The sequence below is a fragment of the Panthera tigris genome, chromosome B3 (genome assembly GCF_018350195.1).
Source record: "Panthera tigris isolate Pti1 chromosome B3, P.tigris_Pti1_mat1.1, whole genome shotgun sequence".
Lineage (NCBI taxonomy): Eukaryota > Metazoa > Chordata > Mammalia > Carnivora > Felidae > Panthera > Panthera tigris.
Window position 1 is genome coordinate 80842084 of NC_056665.1, and position 10208 is coordinate 80852291.

Here is a 10208-nt window from a genome sequence, read left to right on the forward strand (position 1 = left end):
GAAGGAGAGTACTGTGGGTGTGGATGGTGTTGTGTTAGACATGGAAGAGACCTTACGGAGCCTTGTAGTCCTACTCCTGCTTTTATAACCTGAGACTCTGGGGCCTGACAAAGCGTCTTACTCAAGGTCACAACCCGAGTCAGTGGCGGAATTGGGACTGACAGCTACCTGGCTCCAAGTCAAGTGCGGTTTTTTCCAGTATACTCAGCGTTTTGAATATAATTTTCAGTTTTTATTTTGAAACAAGTCTCAAGCTTACAATAATGTTGCAAGTATGGGACAAAGAATATTTTGTCCTGAACCATTTGGGATTTAAGTTGCTGACATGATGCTAAATACTAAATACTTCAGTGTGTATGTCTTAATAAGCACCCTCAACTACACAATCACAATCTATCATAATCAAAACACTTATAGGATACATTGTTTGGCCAATTGTCCCAGTAATTTTCTTTATGGTAAAAGTATTCAGTTCAGAATCAAGCACTGTGTTTACTTGTCACGTATCTTTAGTTAACTTCAATATGGAAAACTTCCTCAGTTTTTCCTTGACTTTCATGTCCTTGACACTTTTGAAGATTCCTGGCCAATGATCTTATACAATGGCTTTCACTTTTCATCCGTCTGATGTTTATTTATGATTAAAATCAGGGTAAATGTCTTTGACAGGACTGTCACAGAAGTAACACTCTGTTCTTCTCATTGTATGGTCGGATGCTTGGTTCCTCACCCTGTTTTGAAAGCATAAGCAGAACTATAGTTGTATTAGTTGCATTATTAACTTAGCTGCACATACTGTTTTGTTTCCTATTTATGTTTTATGTACCTCTTATCAATCATTAATTTTGGCTTTTCCACTCCTATTGCCTGTTTACCCACTGACTGTAGAAACCTAATGGGGACTCAACAATAACATTTGTCTTGAAATTATCTGACATACCAGATCTTACCAGGTCTCAAATGGCGCCCATTGTCCAGAAGAATGCATATGTCCAGATTGTTTCAAGCTCCCCTCCCTTCAAGGTGTCAAGAAATCCTTCACCCTCCTCTCATGTATTCACCTGCTTCCCCAAACATATATAAACTGTCTCTAAGCTAAACAGGACACAGCAACATTGGGATTAATCCTCTGCCTTCTCCTTGGGCTGCCTTCTGATAGTAAAGCTTTCTTTGCTTCCAAACTGGTGTCTAGTGGCACCAGGCTGGCTCAGTTGGAAAAGCATGGGACTCTTGATCTTGGGGTTGGAAGATTGAGTCCCACGTTGGGTGTAGAGATTAAATTAAAATTAAAATTAAAATTAAATTAAAAAAAACAAAACTAGTGTCCAAGACATTGGCTTACTGCAAATCAGGTGAACACACAAATTTTAGTTTGGTAATGTTGCATCCTATCAAGCGGCATATTTTAATTAGTCACATTATTGATGTTTATTTTAATAAAGCAGTATCTTCCAGGTTTCTCCACTACAAAGTTATTTTTTTTCCTCTTTGTAATTAATAAGTATTTGGGGGTGGAGATTCTTTGAAATTATATATTTTCTCATCAAAATTTTAATTTATTTTTATCACTGTAGATTCAGAGTTTCCTATTAAATGGGTTATAAAATGTTTCTATCATTATTTATTTTGATGTTCAAATTGTCCCAAGTTTGGTCAGGGGGAGCCCCATTCATGCTGGCTTCTATGTCTTTGTGTATTTTAAATTCTTTTGCAATATTTTATTGTAAAATATTTTTAAAATGCAGAAAATTTCAAAGAGTTTTATATACCCATATACCCACCAACCATATTCTACATTAATATTTTACTATTCTGCACCTATTATTCTTTGAGCACTCCCTTATTTTCTGGCACAATAAGCTGTTCTAGGCTCTTTTTGCCCCAACCCTGGATGCAGCCATTTATCGAGGAGTCCTGGCTCCTTTTAGTGGACAATGGTATTTAGAAGCACTAGGTGTGCTCACTGCTCTTGGGGTATCACTGCTTAGGCTGTCTTCATGGATGCAGCTAGGGAATGTTTATACATTCCTACAGTCCATCTATATATGTATCTATATATGTATACTCACACTCATTTATAGCTATATATCTTTGACTAACAATATATTTTGAAAAACCATATGTTCACAGTAATACCTCCAATCCAGCATCACACAGTTTATTCCAGTTTTCTCTCACATTTGTAACTCCTTTCTCCTACAGAGAGAGACCTGGATCCTATTATCCTTGAGATATTTACTTGTTTGAATACCTCCTCTATATTTAAGCAATCACCCATAGCTGCCATCTCCCCCTTTGGAGGATGCTGCCCTTACCCCACTATGATTCTGAAACTCCTGAATTATCCACTGCAAGCCCCCCTACTTTCTCTTTTCCTTACCCCTGCTCTTAAACCCTGTGCCAGTGCCCAGTCCATAAGCCCTCACCACTCCGCTCAGGCTCTACTCCTTGCCAAGCATTCCCCTAGGCATCCTTTTCCATTCACTTGATACATATAGACACACACACACACACACACACACACACACACACACACACACACACATTCTGGGTACTGGGTACTGTAAATTATCCTGAGAAAGTTACAAAAGTATTATAGATCCTAAAGGAGAGAGTAATTACTATGAAGTCCAGTTAGGAGGCTCATGAAGGGTTTAAAGAAAAAGATGTCATTTAAAATGGGCTATGGAATGCCTGGGTGGCTCAGTTGGTTAAGTGACCAACTCTTGATTTTGGCTCAGGTCATGATCTCATGGTTTGTGGGTTTAAGCCCCACATCAGGTTCTGTGCTGACAGTGTGGAGACTGATTGGGATTCTCTCTCTCTCCCCCTCTCTCTGCTCCTCCCCCAAATAAATAAACTTTAAAAAAATCTTTTTTAAATCTTTTTCAACATTACTCATTCTGAGAGATAGAGAGAGACAGAGTGTGAGTGGGGGAGGGGCAGAGAGTAAGGGAGACACAGAATCTGAAGCAGGCTCCAGGCTGAGTTGTCAGCACTGAGCCTGATGCAGGGCTGGAACTCACAGACTGCGAGATCATGACCTGAGTCAAAGTTGGGCACTTAACCAACTGAGCCACCCAAGTGTCCCTAAAGAAATTTTCTTTAATGGGCTTTGAAGGATGCATAAGAATGAATGAGTAAAATGTATGGAAAAAATCCTGGAAAATAATTTGAGCCTAAAGCAGAGAAAGTAATTCATTTTAACTGAGTATGTGGTACAAAAATAACACTAGAATTTTAGAGCTGGAAGGGATATTATGTATCATTGAGTCCAACTACTAGTTTTACAGAGGATTAAAAGATGATTCAGAATTTACAGCTTCAATGATTAAGAGAATTAACTCAGAGGGAGGAGTCAGTTTGAAAGGGTAAATAATGCATTTAATTGTAAACATGTCACATTTGAATAGAGCATTTAAGAAGAAATGTAGGACTACAGCTTTGAAGAGGGGTCAGAACCAGAGATCTAGTTCAGGACTTTTCCATAAGGAGCTGACGGCTGACACAGTGAAAGAGAAAATAAAGAGAGAAAACAAGAAATCTAGAACGCTGAAAAACAAGTTTGTTTTAATCAAATAGAAATGTGTTTCACCTTTCAACTTCTATTTTACTTTGTTCAATCTCATGTTGAGATTTTGAGTCACAATAAAGAGGAAGCTGTGTTATAATCAGCAGAAAGAACACAGCTTTGGAATTAGGTGTCTCGTGTTCAAATCCTAGTTCCACCACTTAGTAGGCATGACCTATCACCTCTTTATATCTTTAAAGCTCAGTTTCCTCCCTTTATTTTTTTTAACATTTATTTATTTTTGAGACAGAGAGAGACAGAGCGTGAACGGGGGAGGGGCAGAGAGAGAGGGAGACACAGAATTGGAAGCAGGCTCCAGGCTCTGAGCCATCAGCCCAGAGCCTGACGCGGGGCTCGAACTCATGGACCACGAGATCGTGACCTGAGCTGAAGTCAGACGCTTAACTGACTGAGCCACCCAGGCACCCCATCAGTTTCCTCCCTTTAAAATGAGAATAACGTCTCCTTTCTGAGGTGTGCTGAAGATTCAAGACACAATAGAAATAACTAGCATGCTGTCCATTGTCGAATGATAGCTAGCATTATCAGGCATTTACCTCATTTCTCTGTCCCAACTTATTCCAGCTTGTTAACTCAGTTGGTGTCACTGTCTGGCACAAAGAAGCCTCCCATCTGGTATTTGTTGAAGAAATTCAGAACTGTATATATTTTCTATTTTTTTAATACTCATCACTATAATGCACTATATTATATCTTCTTGGCTTTTTATAAATGAATCACTTCAATAAATGATGCATTCTTATAAATAGAATTGTTGGTATTTAATGATGTATGTAAAAATTATGAAGTAAATCAGTAGTTACCCATTTGCCTAGCTATGTGATATCTTGGTTTAATTTACTGTTCAAACACATCTGATACAAATGACTCTAGGTTCCAACCAGCACACATTTGGGAAATTAAAAATGATAGATTACCTAAGATTGTCTCTACCGGGGCACCTGGGTGGCTTAGTCGGTTAACTGGCGAACTTCGGCTAAGGTCATGATCTTACAGTTTGTGAGTATGAGTCCCAAATTAGGCTCTCTGCTGTCAGCATAGAGCCCACTTTGGATCCTCTCTCTCGCTCGCTCTCTCTCTCTCTCTCTCTGCCCTTCCCGTTCTTGTGCCAAAAAGATGGCCTCTACCCCTGAAATTATAAAATTCAATGATGTTAGTGTTAGAACAGCATATCTAAACAGTGGACTCCAGTGCACCCATGGAACTCTAGGGAACTGCTCTAAGTTGTACTCCTCAAGAGGTTAATAGGTATTCTTTTAAACAGGCATTCTTAAAAAAACAAACAAACAAACAAACAAACATTTATTTTGAGAGACAGAGAGCATGAGCAAGGGAGGAGAGAGAGACAGAGAGAGAGAGAATCCCAAGCTGGCTCCATGCTATCAGTGCAGAGCCCAATGAGGGGCTTGATCCCATGAATCACGAGATCAAGACCTCATGAGCCAAAACCAAGAGCCAGACATTCAACTGACTGAGCCACCCAGGCATTCCTAAAGACACATTCTTAAGTAAATTTAAGAAAAATTATATGTTAATATAGCCATCTCCTAGAGAGGCATCATATATATTACTATGCTGCATTTCATGTAATGTTTCCTAAGCTTACTTGGCAATGGAATAGATTATATTTTTTTAATGAATGCATAATAGTATCTTTGAGAATTAGTGTTTCTTTGGAGCAGACTTTGGGAAATACAGCTCTGGAAATTTGTTATTAGTGATCCACTCAGTCATGTCAGGTTGCTCAGTGTTGATGAAAGCAGGAAATGAGCAGACTGGAGTGTACATGTGGCAAGCTCATGTCACAAAACTCATGGGTTGGGTGCAGCTTCCTCTCTGTCAATTTCAATATGCTCAGAAGCCTGAAACGACACTGATATTCCACTCCAACAAAAGATCGGTGGGTTCTTTGTGATACAGCTTTCTATTTTTGGTCTATCAAGCATTATTTGTCAATGTAATGCTGAGCTTGCTGTAATCCGTGACAGCTTCTAGCACTAAATTTCCAATAAGAACTTTTGGCCGTAGGTAGGATTTTCTTCAGTAGGCAAACTACTACTATAAATATTCAGCCAAGAAGTGCTACTTACAACATAGCATAGACCTTGATCTATGATCGCAAGTGAATAATAGTAAACCATCTAACCTTGAAAGAAGCAGTTAAACTCAGGACTAGTGCTTCTAAGCAGGAATATTGAGCAAATGTAGATTTGTAACTATGCATTCAATAATACTTTATACAAGAAACTACTTGCAATTATGCTCATACTTGACTAGGACACTTAAAGTCCCTTCCAATTCCTCATTCTCTGATTAGATTAAGAAATACTGTGTTTTACATGTGCATACATTTTATGGTTTTGTTCCAATGTTGCTGCCATATATTTTATAAGCAAGCCATTTAATCTCTTTGGGCATTAATTCCCCCCTCTGGAAAATGAGCATGTATATTATAAAGTCTCTCAGATCTCTTCCAGTTTTAAAATTCAAATATTCTGTTATTTTTACAAAAACCCCTTCAAGGTAAATAGAATAGCTATTATTTGGAAGGAGTAGAAACCAAAGCCCAGAATAGTTAGGTAATTTGTCCATATTTGGAACAAGATTCCAGAAGTAAGGTTTTATTTTATTTTATTTTTTAAGTTTATTTATTTATTTTGAGAGAGAGCATACAAGCGTGAGAGGAGGGAGGGGCAGAGAGAGAGAGAGAGAGAAAGAGGAAGAAAGAGAGAATCCTAAGCAGGCTCCATTCTGACAGCATGGGGGAAGACTCAGGGCTCGATCCCATTGTGAGATCATCACCTGAGCCAAAACTGAGAGTTGGACACTTAACCGAATGAGCCACCCAGGTGCCCCTAGAAAAAAGATTTTAAAACTAGGCCTTCTGGGCATCTGCGTGGCTCAGTTGGTTAAGTGTCCAACTCTTAATTTTGGCTCCAACTCCTTTTTTTTTTTTTAATGTTTATTTATTTTTGAGAGACAGAGCATGAGTGAGGGAGGGACAGAAAGAGAGAGGGAAACAGGGAATCCAAAGCAGGCTCCAGGCTCCAAGCTGTCAGCACAGAGCCCAACACAGGGCTTGAACTCACAAACCACGAGATCATAACCTGCACTGACATCAGACTCTTAACTGACTGAACCATTCAGGCGCCCCTTGGCTCCAACTCTTAATTTTGGCTCACAGTTTGTGCTTACAGCAGCATGGAACCTGCTTGGGATTCTCTCTCTCCCTTTCTCTCTGCCATTCCCCTGCTCAAGCTCTGGTGTTCTCTCTTTCTCTCTCTCAAAATAAATAAATAAACTTAATTAAATAAATGCCAGGCCTTCTGGATCTTTGATATCTTTTTCATATTATCACAGTACCACACATATTCAGAATTGTACAAAATATATCAAATTAACAGCACTTTTAAAAGTTTTTCTTTTACACATATGTAGTCATATTTATTTTAAAATATTATTATTAACATCATTAAATATTAGCTTAAAAATATGACTTTTAAAACTCAAGGAAACAAAAACATAACCCCACTACCTCCACATGAGAGTCATTTTCATTTATTTGGTTTTCATTTATTTGGTTACTCACATGTCTAAGCAAAGCCATATCATATGGAACATCGAATTTGTATTCATAGTCATTTCATTACTAATGGCCATATAAACATCAGTTCCTGGTTATAACATTGCTAGCATTTAGTCACATGGACCTGAGAGGAGAGGGAAAAACTACCATCTCCTACTTGTAGGTAGGTGTAATTGGCAAGGAGTGAAGAGGGCCCAAAATGACTCTGTAGTTTGCTATTATACTCCTTTTCCCTCGTTTCTGGCTTTAGAATCTCATGATTAGAATCATTCTTCTGGTTTTCAGAACATAAGGAAGGAGACTTCAGGAAGTCAAGGTTAACATGCTCTTACCTGGGTTGGGAGAGAGAATCCTGGAGATCTCTTCTGGCATATTCCTTTAATACAGTTTCACCTTGGAACATGGGGAGACTGTGACCCTGAAGGAATGAGCATCGGGACAGGAAGGTTTCTATGGTGAGGGGGAGTATTGGGCAGCAACAAACCTACAGTAGCCAGGGAAGGAAGGTTCTGGATGATGGGATCTAGAGCAGATTCCAGGAAGAGGGGAGGAGGTGTCTGTGGGGAATCAATAAAAATGGGGCTGAGAGGAATTAGATGAGAGTTTTTGGTCAGCTTGTCAATTTTTCCCTGCCAGAAAGTTCCTGATGGGAACCACAGGAAGCACCATCATAAGCCAAATTAATCATGAAGTTAATCTATCAAGGTGAAGGAACAAAATTTAATGTCATTAGCAGCTTGGTTCTAAAAATGAGCCAAAACCCAAGGAATTGGATAGGTCAAGCCAGAGCTAGGACTGAAAGGAGGGCTATTATACTAAATATTACATAAACTATAGACTTCAGCTGCAAGCACTTTAGTCAAGTAAACTGTTTACCTATAGATATGTACCTTAAGAGAATTTAGTGCTTTAATTTTTTAAAGTTTATTTATTCATTTTGAGAGACAGAGAGAGAGAGAGAGAGAGCGAGAGAGAGAGAGAGAATGCGAGTACATGAGCTGGGGAGGGGCAGAGAAAGAGGAAGAATCCGAAGCAGGCTCTGCACTATCAGTGCAGAGCCGGACTCAGCACTTGAACTAACAAACTGTGAGATCATGACCTGAGCTGAAGTCAGGAGTCAGAGGCTTAACGGACTGAGCCACCCAGGGGTCCCTTAAGTCCTTTAATTTAGGGAGATTTCAGCCTATATAAATAGCATAGAAGGCATCCCACCAAAACCTTATTCATAAATTAGAGGCATATGAATGTAAGAACTCATGATGGATAATTATCTACTTAACAATGAAATATATTGGAATAATCATAAAAGATAACATGATAATATTAAGATCCAAAGAGTTGTTGTAAAATTCATAATCTAAGATTATTTGTGTAACTCAAGAAATTGAACCTACCCAGTAAAAGGACAAAACTCCACCTGGTTGATTAACAGTATTCTTACTGAATTATCATATATGAGGAAAAACTATATACAATATTATAAAACATACTTATGAAAGTTCATATCAGTTACTGTGTTTATGAATACAAGTCTATTACTAACTTCTTTGGGACACCTTATTCTTGAAATAACTTCTAATAAAAATTAGTTTACATGTCAAACTTCTTGTTTAGCTATAAACTTAGAAGAGAGAACATTATCTAGATGCAAATATTTAACTGACCAGTATGAACAATAACTCAAAATTAAATTAACCATATAATATGATTATGATAATCAGTGGAGCCAGAGTCATAGATCAGGAAGAAAAAGAAAAATGTTAATAATATGGAATACAATTATATACTCTTGAACTCAATTTGCCAACCTACCGGCATTCACAGACCAGAGCACAAATCCATTTATAGACTATACTTGCTCATCTTAATAATATTTTATTGACTTACACATTTTCTCCTTTTGTCTGCTTCCTCTCCCTTACACTCCCTGAGATCAAAATAAAAAAACAATTTCTTATATATTTATGATAAAATATTAAGCCTTAAAAAAAGCAAAAGCAAAATATAAAAGCCCTTTATAACTGAACCATGTTAAAATATGTGTCTGGTTATGAACAAAGATTATAAGGGAACACATAAAAATTAAATTAGTGTATTTGAACAATGAGATTACAGGGCTTTTTATCTCTTCAATATTTGTAATTGCTTATTTTGCTTTTACAAAAAAAGAAAGAAAGAAAGAAGGAAAGAAAAGCATTTTTTAAAAAATATTTTTTATTTATTTTTGAGAAAGAGACAGAGCACAAGCAGGGGAGGGGCAGAGACAGAGGGAGACAGAATCCGAAGCAGGCTCCAGGCTCCGAGCTGTCAGCACAGAGCCCAAATGCGGGACTCAAACTCAGGAACTGCAAGATCATGACCTGAGCCAAAGTCAGACGCTTAACTGACTGTGCCACCAACGTGCCCCAAGAAAAGCATTTTTTGAAAGTTTTCTCTTTGTAATTTCCTGTTGCTACTTTCCCCCTTTGAAAAGTACCTGACACATATTATGTGCTCAACATACATTAGATGGGTAAGTATACAAAATGGCAACTACAATTGCTGGCATATTTCCTTTAAGAGATGCCAAATGATGGCACTGGATATGTTGAGGTAAGCATAAAATAAATCAGTATTTACTCAACCACCTGCTCAGGGGCTTCTAATTACCTATCCTTGAGGTTGTCATTTGTAGATTGTCCATATAATTTGTTGTCTACCAGGACACTTTTGAGAGTGAAAAGCATAGCTATTTATAAATACACTGGGTTCTTATACATGGCACCTAAAATACAAGCAAGCAAAGAAAAAGATAAATTGGACTTCATCAAAATTAAAAACCTTTGTTATTCAAAGGACATTATCAAGGAAATAAAAAGACAACCCAGAAAATGGGAAAAAATGTTTGCAAATCATTTACTGATTAAGGTCTACTATCCAGAATATATAAAGAACTCTTGTAATCAACAATAAAAAGACAACCCAACTAAAACGTGGAAAAATAATTTGAATGGGCATCTCTCCAAAGATGATATACAAAAGAGGAATCAG

The 10208-nt window shown here is 37.8% G+C and overlaps 1 long non-coding RNA gene across 1 annotated transcript; it reads right to left on the reverse strand.

Moving 5' to 3' along the window:
* Positions 1-607: 607 nt before the first annotated feature.
* LOC122239249 lies at positions 608-7926 on the reverse strand. Its single transcript, XR_006218198.1, has 2 exons — positions 7511-7926; positions 608-731 (listed from the first exon to the last, which is right to left on the reverse strand). It is a non-coding gene; the product is annotated as an uncharacterized LOC122239249 (long non-coding RNA).
* Positions 7927-10208: the final 2282 nt, after the last annotated feature.